Source organism: Vicia villosa, linkage group LG5 (genome assembly GCF_029867415.1).
Source record: "Vicia villosa cultivar HV-30 ecotype Madison, WI linkage group LG5, Vvil1.0, whole genome shotgun sequence".
Lineage (NCBI taxonomy): Eukaryota > Viridiplantae > Streptophyta > Magnoliopsida > Fabales > Fabaceae > Vicia > Vicia villosa.
The window spans coordinates 113,768,899-113,783,776 of record NC_081184.1 but is presented as its reverse complement, the minus strand read 5'-3'; the positions used below and the strand labels follow the sequence as shown (position 1 = coordinate 113,783,776).

Below are 14,878 nucleotides of genomic sequence, written 5' to 3'. Positions count from 1 at the left end.
AATCCCTAATTTTTGCCTAGATTGCCCTTTCAGGTTTTCAATCTACCAGGATGAATTTTTTTCTGTTTATTGTCTCTAATTTTTGCCTGGACCGCCCTTTCGGGTTTTCAGTCCACCGAGACGCTCATTTTTGCCTAAGTCGCCCTTTGCGGGTTTTCGACTTACCGAGCTGTTCTTTTGTAACTTTTAGACAAAGTATTTCTTGACTGCATCAGCATTCACTGGATGCGGGAGTTCATCACCATCCATGGTTGCAAGAGTCATGGCGCCGCCAGAAAATGTTCTTTTGACAACATACGGGCCTTCGTAATTAGGAGACCATTTGCCCCTAGAATCTGGTTGAAAAGACAAGATCTTTTTAAGCACGAGGTCGCCTTCTTGAAATTCACGAGGTCGAACCTTTTTGTTGAAGGCTTGTTTCATCCTTGCTTGGTATAATTGTCCATGGCATAGAGCAGTCATACGTTTTTCTTCGATTAAGTTCAACTGATCGTATCTGTTTTGACACCATTCAGCCTCTGATAACTTAGTTTCCATGAGGACTCTCATTGATGGGATTTCAACTTCTACGGGGAGCACAGCTTCCATGCCGTATACTAGAGAAAAGGGAGTTGCCCCTGTTGAAGTACGCACTGAGGTACGGTATCCATGTAAAGCAAATGGCAGCATTTCATGCCAGTCTTTGTAAGTGACGACCATTTTCTGGATGATCTTCTTAATGTTCTTGTTGGCAGCTTCGACGGCGCCGTTCATTTTTGGCCTGTAAGGAGAAGAGTTATGATGCTCAATCTTGAATTCCTCACATAATTCTTTCATCATCTTATTGTTCAAGTTTGAACCATTGTCAGTAATGATCTTGCTGGGAATACCATATCGGCAAATGATGTTATTCTTGATAAACCTCACAACCACTTGTCTTGTAACATTGGCGTAAGATGCTGCTTCGACCCATTTGGTGAAGTAATCAATAGCCACCAAGATGAAACGATGACCGTTTGAAGCTTTCGGTTCGATCATTCCAATCATGTCGATACCCCACATGGAGAAAGGCCATGGAGATGAGAGAACGTTGAGTAGAGTCGGTGGCACATGGATCTTATCTGCGTAGATCTGGCACTTGTGACATCTCTTCACGTGTTTATAACAATCAGATTCCATTGTCAACCAATAGTATCCTGCTCTTAACATTTTCTTGGACATTGCATGCCCGTTTGAATGAGTTCCAAAGGACCCTTCATGCACTTCATGCATTAACATGTCTGCTTCGTGTCTGTCTACGCATCTGAGCAAAACCATGTCGAAGTTTCTTTTGTATAGCACATCTCCGTTCAGGAAGAAACTGCCAGAAAGTCTCCTTAGAGTTTTCTTATCTTTGTTTGATGCCCCAAGCGGGTACTCTTGAGTTTGAAGGAAGCGCTTGATGTCGTGGAACCACGGTTTATCATCGATGACTGCTTCAGTTGCAAATACATAGGCGGGCCTTTCAAGGCGCGTGATTCTGACTTTAGGCACATCATTCCAGTGACTGACTTTGAACATGGAAGATAGAGTAGCCAAGGCGTCTGCCATTCGATTCTGATCTCGAGGTATATGATGCAATTCAACCTTGTTGAAGAAAGTCAACAGACGTCTTGCATAATCTCTGTAAGGAATCAAGCCAGGGTGGTAAGTTTCCCATTTGTCTTTGATTTGGTTGATCACGAGGGCTGAATCTCCATATATGTCGAGGATCTTGATCCTTAAGTCAATGGCTTCTTCGAGACCCATGATACAAGCTTCATATTCTGCGATGTTGTTGGTGCAATCAAATAGCAATCTGGCGGAGAACGGGATATGAGTACCCTTGGGAGTGATGATGATTGCCCCAATTCCATTGCCAAAAGCGTTTACTGCTCCATCAAAAATTAGGCCCCATCTTGATCCAGGCTCAGGACCTTCTTCAGGTAACGGTTCGTCACAATCTTTCATCTTCAAGTATAAGACATCTTCATCAGGAAAGTCAAACTTGAGAGATTGATATTCATTAATTGGTTGATGCGCCAAATGATCGGCGAGAATGCTTCCTTTGACCGCTTTTTGAGCACGGTATTCAATGTCATATTCGGATAACAGCATTTGCCATCGGGCAATCCTTCCTGTTAAGGCAGGCTTTTCAAAGACATACTTGATCGGATCCATTTTGGAGATTAACCGAGTAGTATTGTTGATCATGTATTGGCGGAGACGTTTTGAAGCCCAAGCCAAAGCACAACACGTTTTTTCGAGCATGGAGTAACGAGACTCACAGTCTGTGAATTTCTTACTCAAGTAATAGATGGCATGCTCCTTCTTACCGGTTTCATCTTGCTGTCCAAGCATACAACCCATGGATTCTTCCAACACGGTAAGGTACATGATTAATGGTCTTCCTTCAACTGGAGGAATCAATATTGGTGGTTCTAACAGGTACTCTTTGATACTGTCGAACGCTTTCTGGCAATCTTCAGTCCATACAACCCCTTGATCTTTGCGGAGAAGCTTGAAAATTGGCCCACAAGTAGCAGTCATTTGAGAGATAAATCTGGAGATATAGTTCAATCGTCCGAGAAATCCTCTTACTTGCTTTTCAGTCTTTGGTGCAGGCGTGCAGGCATCTCTTGAATAGCTCTGACTTTGTCGGGATCTACTTCAATACCTCTTTGGCTGACAATGAAACCTAAGAGTTTTCCAGATCTAACCCCAAAAGTACATTTGTTAGGATTCAAGCGAAGCTGATATTTCCTTAGTCGTTGAAACAACTTCAAAAGGTATTCAATATGTTCTTCTTCTGTGCTGGACTTGGCTATCATGTCGTCCACATAAACTTCAATTTCTTTATGCATCATGTCATGGAAGAGAGTAGTCATTGCCCTTTGGTAAGTTGCGCCGGCATTCTTCAATCCAAACGGCATCACTTTGTAGCAAAAGGTACCCCATGGGGTGATGAAAGATGTCTTCTCCATATCTTCGGGAGCCATCTTGATCTGATTATAACCGGAGAACCCGTCCATGAAGGAAAAGACGTTGAACTTAGCGGTGTTATCAACCAACATGTTGATATGTGGTAATGGAAAGTCATCTTTTGGACTGGCCTTGTTCAAGTCACGGTAATCAACACACATTCTGACTTTGCCATCTTTCTTCGGAACTGGCACTATGTTAGCCAACCATTGAGGATACTCAGAGGTGACAAGAAAACCTGCGTCGACCTGTTTTTGAACTTCCACTTTGATCTTGTTAGCCATATCAGGGTGAGTCCTTCGCAATTTCTGCTTAACCGGCGGACATTCTGGCTTCAATGGCAAGTAATGCTGAACAATATTGGTATCCAACCCAGGCATGTCTTGGTAGGACCAGGCAAACACGTCAACATATTCTTTGAGAAGGTCTGTCAACTTACTCTTGATATCAGCATCAAGCAGTGATCCAATGGTCACTTCTTTTTTGTCTTCTTCAGAACCCAAGTTGATCTTTTCTAAAGGCTCTTTGTGAGGCAGAATGGCTCTTTCCTCGTGCTTAAGTAATCGAGAGATCTCGTCCGGGATCTCCTCTTCTTCCTCTTCTTCGGCTTCGAACACAGGAAACTCAAAGTTGGGAGAGGGCATAGGGTTATTGCATTCAATGGGTTTATCAATAGTTAATCTGCACATGTGATTTATATCTATTTCAGAAAATTTATGAATGCAAGAGTGTATGCAGATTTTTTTTTGAAAAAGTTTTTTTTTTTTTTTTTTTTGTTTTTATTTTGGTTTTTTAGGATTACCATTTCCAGAAAAAAAGCAAAAATAAAACATATAATGTAGGGAATTCGAAATGACACTTTATTTATGATTCATTTTTTTGAAACAAAGCCCTAAACACAAACTCATTTGCCTTGGGCAGGACAAAGAGGGAAACTTTTAAAACAAAGCCCTATACACAAAGTTATTTGGGCGGAACATTTAAAAGCGAAGCCCTATAAAACATCTCTCTGATTTGGGCAAGGCAGGAGGTCAAAATAACAGCGAGGTGATTACTTTGAGCGGCGAACAACATTCGGAACGTCGACAGCCTTCCAGTAGCAACGAACTCCTCTGTGCATTATGTATTCAGGAAAATTCTCCTCAGAATTATCTTCAGTTTTGACATTGACTGCAGGTCGAGCAGGATTTGAAGGTCCTGGTTTGTCAACCTTGTTCTTTGTAGAGTTGAAACGGTCTTCTTCTACTTCTTGAAGAGCATAAGATGAGTCACAATCTTCAGAATTTTCAGGATGTATTTCCCAGTCTTCAGGATGAAGAGACTCATTGTCAGCGACACTTTCTGAGTCAGCTGCGGGATCATCTTCCCCTTCATCTTCAAAAATGGCATTTATGTGATAATAACCACCTTCAGGATTATAAACCTTGGCAGATGCATTAAATCCGAAATCTTCAGTAATTTCAGGCTGCTGAGAAAATTGACAGGGCTGATAAACCTCTTCTGGTTGACTATCATATTCAAAGGAATCTCCCCATCCAGTTGGTTGGATATCTTCAATCGCAATCTTGTAACTTTCAGGTGCAGTGTATTTCACCATATAATCAAATTTTCCACTTGGTTGTCCCAAGGTGTCCCAGATCTCTGCAGGAACAGGCTCAATTTCTTTGCCTTTGGATTTCTGTGACGGAGGATATGGTTCTTCCTGAGATATGTATCCTGAGTCATTGAGATAACATTTCCATTCTTCTTCAGGATCAGGTAGACCTTCTTCGATGCATTCTTCGATAAGGACATTAACCTCTTGAGGAATTGGGTTAAGGAATCCTCCACTATGGAACGTTTCTTTGATCGGACGAAGGGTTTCATCCTTCTTGGTGCAGTTTGAGAATGTTGGTGAACATCCGAGACCTGCTCTAGTTTCATTCTTGGTAGGGATAACAACTTGCCCCCAGCCAGTGGTAGTTCCATCTTTCACTACTTTTACCGCCTCTTTGTAAGAAGAGATTGATGCTTTCTTCTTGGAAGATTCGTCTTCTACAGAGAGACCTTGGAACTGCGTTCCTTCCACATCATCAGCACTTATGAAAGAGAAATTGGATAAATGGCTCACCATCAAGGCTTGCTCTCCACTTATTGTTACCAATTTTCCATTTGTTACAAATTTTAACTTTTGGTGGAGCGTAGAAGTTACTGCCCCTGCTTCATGGATCCATGGTCGTCCTAACAGACAGCTATAAGCAGCTTGAATGTCCATGACTTGGAAAGTGATTTGAAATGTATGTGGACCAATTGTCATGGGAAGGTTGACTTCGCCGATAACAGATTTTCGCGATCCATCAAATGCTTTGACTACTACACCACTGAATTTCATAGGCATTCCTTGGTAAGACAAGCGAGCAAGAGTCGTCTTTGGCATCACATTCAAGGAAGATCCGGTGTCTACCAACACATTGGACAAAGAGTCTGACTGACAGTTCATAGAAATGTGCAAAGCAAGATTGTGATTTATACCCTCCTCGGGGAGTTCTTCATCACAGAAGCTTAAATTATTACAAGCTGTTATGTTGGCTATTATCCCATCAAAATGGTCAACAGTCACATCATGATCTACAAAAGCCTGATCCAAGACTCTCATCAGGGCTTCCCTGTGGGCTTCTGAGTTTAAAAGCAATGAAAGTATTGAGATTTTTGAAGGAGTCTGCATAAGCTGATCCACAATCTTATATTCACTTCTTTTGATAAGCTTCAAAATTTCATCAAAGTCAGGATTGACATTGGTTCCACTGGACTGACCAACATCAGTGTTTGTATTACCGACAGGAGTTTCCACAGGATTCCCCACTGGCGTACCAACAAGATTTTGCCCAATTGCAGGAGTAACAGGCTGCTTTGGAGGTAGTGGAGTATACACACGTCCACTTCTTGTTACACGACTTACATCAGCAATATTTACAACGGATGAGAGAGTAGGTAAAGGAACTTCTTGTCCATCCTTTATCATTGTAGCATTGTAATTGTATGGAACTGCCTTGTCAGAGCCATAGGGAACAGGTCCAGGTAAACAAATGATCAAAGGAGCAACAGGAACCTTTGGCTTGTTGTAAGTAACTTCCATGCGCTCAGGCATGTTGAAATGAGGAACGATGACGTTAACTGTAGGCATTTCCGAGTTGATATCTGAGACTAAAAGCTCATGCGGATAACATCCTATCATGTTAACTTCATTTTCATCCCTATTTCTGTAGATCTCAATAGTACCATTATCTAGCAAAACTTGGAGATCTCTTCTCACAATCGAACACCCGTGAGGATCCACACAACATATTCTACAGGAACCATAGTGATGCTGGCGAAAACTCGGCCCTCGACAGAGAGTGGCGTGCATTTGTACCAAATCGGCTCTTGAGAAATTGATATTATAGACTCGGTATTGGCCAGGACATCCATACACCATGTTTACAACATGCCCTCCATGATTGGGCAACGGATTTGCTTGCACATTAGGATTCAAATTTCTGAAAGAGAGAAGATTAGATCTAACCAACCTCTGAACTTCGTATTTCAAGGCTATGCAATGCTCAAGATCATGGCCAGGTGCTCCTTGATGATAAGGGCATGAGACCTCAGCTTTGTACCACCATGGGAGTTTCTCAGGTACGGGTGGTGGCGCTTTAGTTTGAACAAGACCTCTTTCAATCAAAGCAGGGTACAATTCTGTGTAGGTCATTGGAATCGGATCAAACTGTGGAGCTCTTTGTATTCGATTCTAATTATTGTTTAACTGCTGAGCCTGTGGTCGAGGCTGTTGTTGTTGAAACTGCGGAGTAAATCCCAGATTCGGTGCGGTATTAACGACTGGTGTGATAGTAGCAACCTGTCGTTGACGATTGACGTTTCCTCTTGGCCTCCCTTGGGATACCATGTCAACACTTTGTTCCTTCTTCTTTTGGAAACCACTTCCGAACTTTTTGGTTCCGCTTGAAGATCCACCTTCTTTAGTTAGACGTCCAGTTCGGACTCCTTCTTCTAAACGCATACCCATGTTTACCATTTCGGTGAAATCACTTGGAGCACTAGCAATCATGCGTTCATAATAAAACGGACTGAGAGTATTCAAAAAGATCTTTGTCATCTCTTTCTCTTTTAACGGTGGATTAATCTGAGCAGCAGTTTCTCTCCATCGTTGGGCGTACTCTTTGAAAGCTTCATGATCTTTCTGAGCCATGGACCGAAGCTGATCTCTGTCTGGAGCCATATCCGAGTTATACTTGTATTGTCGGACAAAGGCCTCACCTAGGTCATTGAATGTTCGAATATTGGTGCTATCCAAGCTTGTGTACCACTTCAGTGCGGCACCAGTTAAACTGTCTTGAAAGTAATGGATAAGCAACTGATGATTATCTGCATAAGTAGACATCTTTCTGGCATACATCACGAGATGACTTTGTGGACAAGAACTACCTTTGTACTTCTCAAAGTCAGGGACCTTGAACTTAGCAGGTATCTGTACACTGGGAACCAAACATAGTTCCTGGGCATTCTTTCCAAACAAATCTTTCCCACGGATAGCCTTAACTTCCAGCTGAATCTTGTTGAACTGTTCTTGGAGATCTCCCACAAGACTTCGCTGATTTGTGCTATCACCCTGATCATGATAAATCTCATTGTCTCCGTAAGGAACAGTGTGAACCATAGGAGTCGGAACCGTCATAGTGGGTTGAGAAAGTGCCATAGTGACTTGAGAAAAAGTTACCCCCTGATTTGGAGTGAACTGTGAACTTTGTGCAGCAGGCGCTTCAGTTGTGGATGTTTGAACCCCAGAAACATTATGGCGGAAACCTGTACCAAAGCTGAAAGGCGTGCCCCAACCTTCTGGCATGGAGAAAGATGGAATACCGAATGCAACTGTAGAAACTGGAGTAGTGACTTCAGATGTTACTGTTGCTTGACTGTTGGGTGGCGGCGGCTGATTCTGTGCGGCCATTAAGGAGTCAACCAGAGTAGTGAGACTTTCCAACTTTTCCTGAAGGGTGGTCACTGTACCACGAAGCTCAATATTCTCTTGTTCAGAGTGTTCCATTACTCTTCTTCTGCTTGAACGAGTATTGTATCTGTGATCTGATTGCGAGCGCGGTCGAGAAACTTTGAGACGCGACAGCTTGACGATCTATTGGAGAAAGATCCAAAAGATGAGACTCTATACAACAGACTCGATATGCAGAATGATGTATGTAAAAAGAAATTTATGATTTTTCCAAATATTTTAAAGATTATTTTCTTGCAAACATTTGAACACAAACAAATCTTTTATTCATTCATCTTTTATTGCAATAATGGGAAATGTTACAACATTGGAGCGTAGCTCCTTACAAAAGCAAATGATAAATAAAAAAAACTAAACAAATCCTAAGCATCTTCATCAGACGAAGAACCAAATGCATTGTGCAGCTTGAGCTTCATGATTTCTTTCCCATAGTGAGCTTTCAATTCGGCCTTTTCAGCTCTCAGCTTGTTAACAACATTCTTCCAATCATCAGGAGTCGGAGCGTTGCTTGTCGAGCCTTCCAGATTTTTCTTGCTTTCTCTAATGTACCTCTTGATTGTAGCGTCTTTCTGGCGAATCTTCTCATCTTTGCTCATGAGCCATCCGTCTTGACAGTAGAGTGTTTCTTCATGATCTTTCACTCTTTTCTTCAACTTTCTATTTTCCACCTCAGTGCTACGGAACTTTTCTTCCCAAGCATCTTTTTCTGTCCTCATCTTAGCCAAAGTGCGTTGGTATTCCTCCATAGCTGGAATGTTGGTTCGTTGAGACACTGCAGGAAACATGGGTTTTTCATAAGCATAAGGCATCTGGAACTCCTTGGCTCTTTTCTTTACCCAGCAGGTGTAGGCGTCCATGGCAATGCAATTTCTTTCCTCACCTTTTTCTTTCCATCGGACGTCGTACCAAGCTCTCATCATTCTTGCTTTCAATTTTTTAGGATTATCTCCTTCTCGGTAGAAGTAACCTTCCACTGAGGGACCAACAGGTTTAACTGAATTTGCATACCCGAGTTGTCGTCGGGCTAGGACCGGGTTGTAGTTAATTCCTCCTTGTGTACCAATGAGGGGTACGTTGGCGAACTCTCCACAACTTTCAATGGTTTCTGTACCACAGCGAGCCAAGGTATACCAACGAATATCATTATTAGTAAGAGACATAAGTCTTCGAGGCCAACGCAAACCTTCTCGGTTTTCCGTGAAAATAGGAGACTCAGGTAAGTGTGAAACAATCCATTTGAACAACAAAGGTGCACAACATACAATGATTCCACCGCCTTGGCGATTCCTATGATGGACAGAGAAATACATGTCACCAAGTAAAGTCGGAACAGGATTTCCAATCAGAAAGATCTTTATGGCATTGATATCAACAAAGTTGTCGACATTGGGAAACAGAACCAACCCATAGATGAGCAAGGCTAGTATAGCTTCAAAAGCTATCATGCTACCAGTTTCAATGAAATCAAAGGCTTTCTTTATCAGGAAGTGTGAGGTTAAACCCGGGAGGTTTCCTTTGGTAGTCCAATTACTCTCTACTTCAGACTTTTTCAAATGGGTACTTGCTGCAATGACGTGTGATTTAGGAATGGCTTCCAAACCATTGAAGGGTATTTTGTCAGACACAGGAATACCCAAAAGATTGGCATATTCTTCCAAGGTCGGTACCAACTGGTAGTCTGGAAAGGTAAAACACCGGTAGACGGGATCATAGAACTGAACCAGAGTTTTGAGAAGTCCTTCATCAACATGAGTGTTCAGGATAGGCAAAAGCTTTCCATGACTTTTCCTAAAATTAGAAGGATCTTGTACAAAAGATGCTAACTCTATCAGTCTTTCTACATCAGGCGCTTTGAAACCGTACTTTTTGGTATACCTTTTTTCCATAACTTAATCCTATAATGTTTGCAAAGAAAATTCTCTAAATTTTTTGGAAAAATCATGTTTTTATGGAAAAAGATGGGTTTTTTTAATGAATGTATGAATGCATGGATGCATGGATGCCACATATTCAAACATGGTGAAACAAACATGGTAACGCAAACAGGGTAACGCGAACATGGTAACGCATACATGGTAACACAAACATGGTAACGCATAGGTTCAAAGGTCCAAAGTCACGAGCATGAGGTCAGAGAACCAAAAATGGGATAGATCTAGTTAATCACCTGCATGACATGTTCTACTGATACGTCAGAGTCTACATTTTTCTTTCGGATATTACCGGCCTTCCACAATTAAACTCATGAGCCAGTAATATTCTCAAGAAAAACTCGTCTGAGTGTGGCTCTCCGCATGACAACTAATCCAAGTCTTCACCTGAATAGTTTCTGCACCACAACCTAATAAGGCCAGGATGGGTTGGGGTTCTACGGTCTCTCAGCTTCTACAGTTCAATGAAAGTAATAATGTCTTCGCTACGAAACATGCTAAACATATATTACCAACAAGGAACCTCCACTGAGCGGAAGGATTCTCACGTGCGCCTGCACATGACTATACCCTCCACCTAATTTCTTATGTGTACTTAATCTGGGTTAGGATTTGTCCATAATGTATCACTTGTAACAGAACTACGCAAGTAACAGAACCAGAACCACACATATAACAAAAAATGAAATGAAAAATAAAATAAATAGAAATAACCCTTCCTTTGGAAACAATAAAAAGATGGTCCCCAGTGAAGTCGCCATTTTTCGGTCGCGGGCGAAAAATCGTTTTGTTCCTCTTTTTTGTGGGATGAGACACCTGATGCCTTCTTTGGGCTCGAGTGCTCATAAAAAATGATTTTTCTTTTGTATCGACCAAACTTTTTATTATTTCCAAAGGAGGAAAAGGAAAAAAGCTGCAATAACCTAAAAGTGGGGGGAGAGATCTTGGGTAAGAGGGTTGGTTATACGAAGGGAAGGTATTAGCACCCAACGTATCTATAGTACTCTATAGGTTTCTTTGCTTTGTTTTTCATTCCATGTTGTTGAGAGGTTCTGTTGTGAAGTAGGTGGGACCTAAGGTGTTTGTTTGATTATGCTCGCAAAGATCATCGCGATCCTCTGCATACATATCCCTTAGAGGGAATCAGAGCATCTGTAGCTCGGGGTCTACGGGTGCTAAGGTTTGAATGGTTTTTTGTGTTTTGTTTTGCTCGCCAAGGATCGACCTTGTGCCTACGTATTCTCAAAGGGATGTTGAGAAAGTCAGAGCAATCGTAGTTCCCACTTATGCTAGTGGAAGCAAAGGAAAATAGACAAATGTCGTCTAAATGCTAGATGTATCTAATCTATATCATCACATACATCTGTTTGATTTTTTTTGTTTGTTTAACCAGCCTTGTGGCAAAAACTTTCAATGAAGTCAGCCTTGTGACAAAAAGTTTTGATTAATCAGCCAGCCTCGTGGCAAAAGTTTCAATGAAGTCAGCCTTGTGACAAAAACTTTGATTAATCATCCAGTACGGTGGTAAAACAGTTTGATTGATTAGCCAGCCTTGTGGCAAAAAGAAGTTTGATTTTGATTGATTGATTGTTTGTGATGATATAGAAGAGATACTCCTAGCATAGAGATGAAAAATGTCTAATCTCCTAGGGTATTTGATTTGGATATTGGGGGATGCTTATAAGAAGCCCGTGGGTCCTTGTACGAAGCCCAAGAGGAGGCTATCCGAGGGTCCTTGCATTGTAAGCCCAAGAGGAGGCTATGGGAGGGACAATCCAGGGTCCTTGCATTGTAAGCCCAAGAGGAGGCTATGGGAGGGACACTCGTTTGTACAAAGCCCAAGGGGAGGCATGGTATAGTTGGTTTGAGCTCTTAGAGCGATTTCACCGGGAAACCATACTCTATGTCCTAACCTAAACCAGTGGAGATTCTTTGCACGAAGCCCAATAGGAGGCTATGGGGAACCTAGTGTTGTACTAAGTTGAATAAGCATATAACACAATCACAAGTATGAACAAGTACGAACAAACATGAACAAGTACATGAACAAGTATGAACAGTTATACATATATGACAAAGTGTGTGTATATAATGGAGTTTATGAAGGAAATATACCTGTAAGCATGATCCATTTGTATACACAGGGCTCGGGACTCACACTCGGGGAGAAGTCCACTTGAGTTTATTCAAAGCTATGTAAACAGGTATTTACAAGGGCTCGGGACTTATACCTACATGGAGGCCCATGATATTTATGGGAAGATTTAAAGAAACCTTCATTTTTGGTTTGTTATTCAAAGTTAAAAAGTCAAACTGATCGAGGTATGTACAAAAATGTGTATGTATAAAAAGTGTATGTACAAGAAGGCGTACAATGAAATACCTAATTTCATGTACTGGAATGGGTATGTACAAAAGGCTTGGGACTTATACCTACATGGAGGCCCATGGTATATTTGAAAAGTTCTGTTTTGAAGTTTGGTTGTTTTGAAAATGATTTGAAAATTGTTTGAAAAGATTTTGTTTTGAAGAAGTTTTATTGTTTAAAAAAACTGTACAAAAAGAAAAGAAATGGGACTTACACTCTCTAATATTCGAGAGGCCCCACTGTTTTGAAAAACAATGAGTTGCATGATTTGAAAGTGAATTGATTACTGTTGTGAAAACAGTTGATTGAGTTTTAGGCTTACCTCGAAGAATGAGAAAATTGGATTTCTGAGTTTGAGGTGTTACCGTGATCTTCAAGTGATGTGCTTGGAATAAATTAGGATCTCAACAGATATTAAGAATCCACACCAGCAGAAAAGAAACGTCGAATAAGCTCACAGCTTTCAGCAATTCCATGATCATCCAGTAATTGTTTATGGAGTTCTACAGCAAATGGAAGACCAAACAAACAGAGAACAACAGAGAACAACAGAGAAATAATCTCGAAGTCTCGGATGAAGTTAGAAAGTTCAAGTGATATAATCAAATAAAAATTTAAATGATTAACTACACAAGATAATATGAAAATATCAAATTCAAATATTAATTCTAAAAGAAGATATTTTTTTTATGATTTTTCATGAAGGAAGAAAATAATTAGAAACATAGGCATCTAATATATTTTTTTTTGGCATTTTTAATAAGAATTAAAAAACACACTTATAAACATATGAAAATATTAAAAGAAAACTTTTAATCTTAAAACATATTTTTTGTCATTTTTTAATAAGGATTAGAAAACAAAACTAAATCCTATATTTAAAATTAAAATACTAAATATTTTTCATGAAAATCTTTTAAAGAAAAAGTTAAGGAAATAAAAATTAGTAATGGGCCAGAGGTGTTTAAGCTGAACGGAGGTGTGCAGGCCCAAATATATTAATAAGCTGAATAATAATTTAAAAAAACATGGGCCGGACCGGGTCGGGTCAGGAAGGGCCCGGATCCGCCTCTTAACCCAAAAGTTGGGTTTTGAGAAAACCCTAAAATACAACTCAGAGGCAGCGCCTCTTTTCCCCATTTTTTCTGAAAAAAAAACTCTCTTCATCTTTCTCACGATAACAGTGACAATGGCTAAAGGAACAAAAACTCTTGCTCTTGCTTTTGCTCTCGATTCTCTCTACCGAACAACAACAACACACTTTCCTCTCGGTTTCTCTCCTCCATGATAATCACCATCAATTTTCGTTCTCATCTTCATTTCTCTCGCGAATGACACAACAACAATGGTCTCCTCGCGTGAAAACGGTGACAACAATGATTCTCTCTCGGTTGTTTTTCTCTGCCCACGGTTGAAGACAACAACTTAGCTTCTCTTAATCACTCTCCCTCTCACTGAAACGAAGACAACAACAAAAAAACCTCCCTCTCGGTTTACGGCGGCCATGGGAGGAAAATCAGAAGAAATCCAGGTATGCTTCTCTTTAACTCATCTTTTAATTGTTCAGTTAAAACCCCAAGCTCACCACCACAATTATTCATATTCAGACTCAAACTTAAAGCTAGCAAACTGTAAAAATGGATTTGTGCAATTTTCTTATGATGAATTAATTTGGAGTTGATTTTCTGGTGTATGGAACTTATTTTACAGAGAAAATTTAGTATGATCTTTCCATGTATTTTCTAGTATAGTGATGATAACTTAAGCTTTCTCTGTTTTCAGTTTCAGACAAATCATAGGTATAACAATTAACAGCAAAAATATTGAGTGTGAGGTATGAAGTATACTTACCTTCGGCGAGGAGATGTTCGCCGGATTTTGAATTTGAGGTAAGTCCTTGTTTACTCTGCTTCTGTTTCTGAAAGTTGCTACAAGTTTGTTGTTATTGCAACTGAGTTGTGATTCTGAATTTTTGCTTTGCGAATTTGCTGTGGTGCTGAACAGCATAACTTATTGCCGGCTGCCGCGTTGAAGATGATGTGGGGCTGCCACCGAAAGTCAGAGGTAAGGTTTCAAACCTCTTTTTTTTTCTGGAAATTCGGGTGGTGTTATTGAAGGACACTTTGAGTTGCTCAATCTTATAGCTATGCAAGAGTGTAACAACTTTTGAATTTGTTGTTGTAGGATCTATTTTGATGAAGATGATGCAACAAAACCTTTTTTTGGATATTAGGGAGACTTGAAGATGCAACTTCAAGTTGTTGCTCTCCACTAAGGTATGAACTACTTCTTCACCCCTTTTCCAACTATGGAACTAAGAAACTTTGAAAATTATGAGAGAAAAGGGAGGAGTGAAAAAAGCAAGTAGTTAAGGTTGCTTTGGTGTGATTTGCAATGAAGAGAACACCTCTATTTATAGGAAAAGCTTAGGATGTGTTTGGCATAAAAATTAACTTGATTGGCAAGATTGTAATCATTGAGAAAATAAGAATAAGAATAAGAATATTCTCCATGTCATTATGCAAAGATATTTCTTATGATATGAATCATGCAAGT

At 40.3% G+C, this 14,878-nt stretch overlaps 1 long non-coding RNA gene across 1 annotated transcript; it reads left to right on the top strand.

Moving 5' to 3' along the window:
* Positions 1-13,498: 13,498 nt before the first annotated feature.
* On the top strand, positions 13,499-14,878 carry LOC131607073 (uncharacterized). The gene is made up of 4 exons (XR_009285191.1): positions 13,499-13,853; positions 14,105-14,211; positions 14,327-14,386; positions 14,507-14,878. It is a non-coding gene; the product is annotated as an uncharacterized LOC131607073 (long non-coding RNA).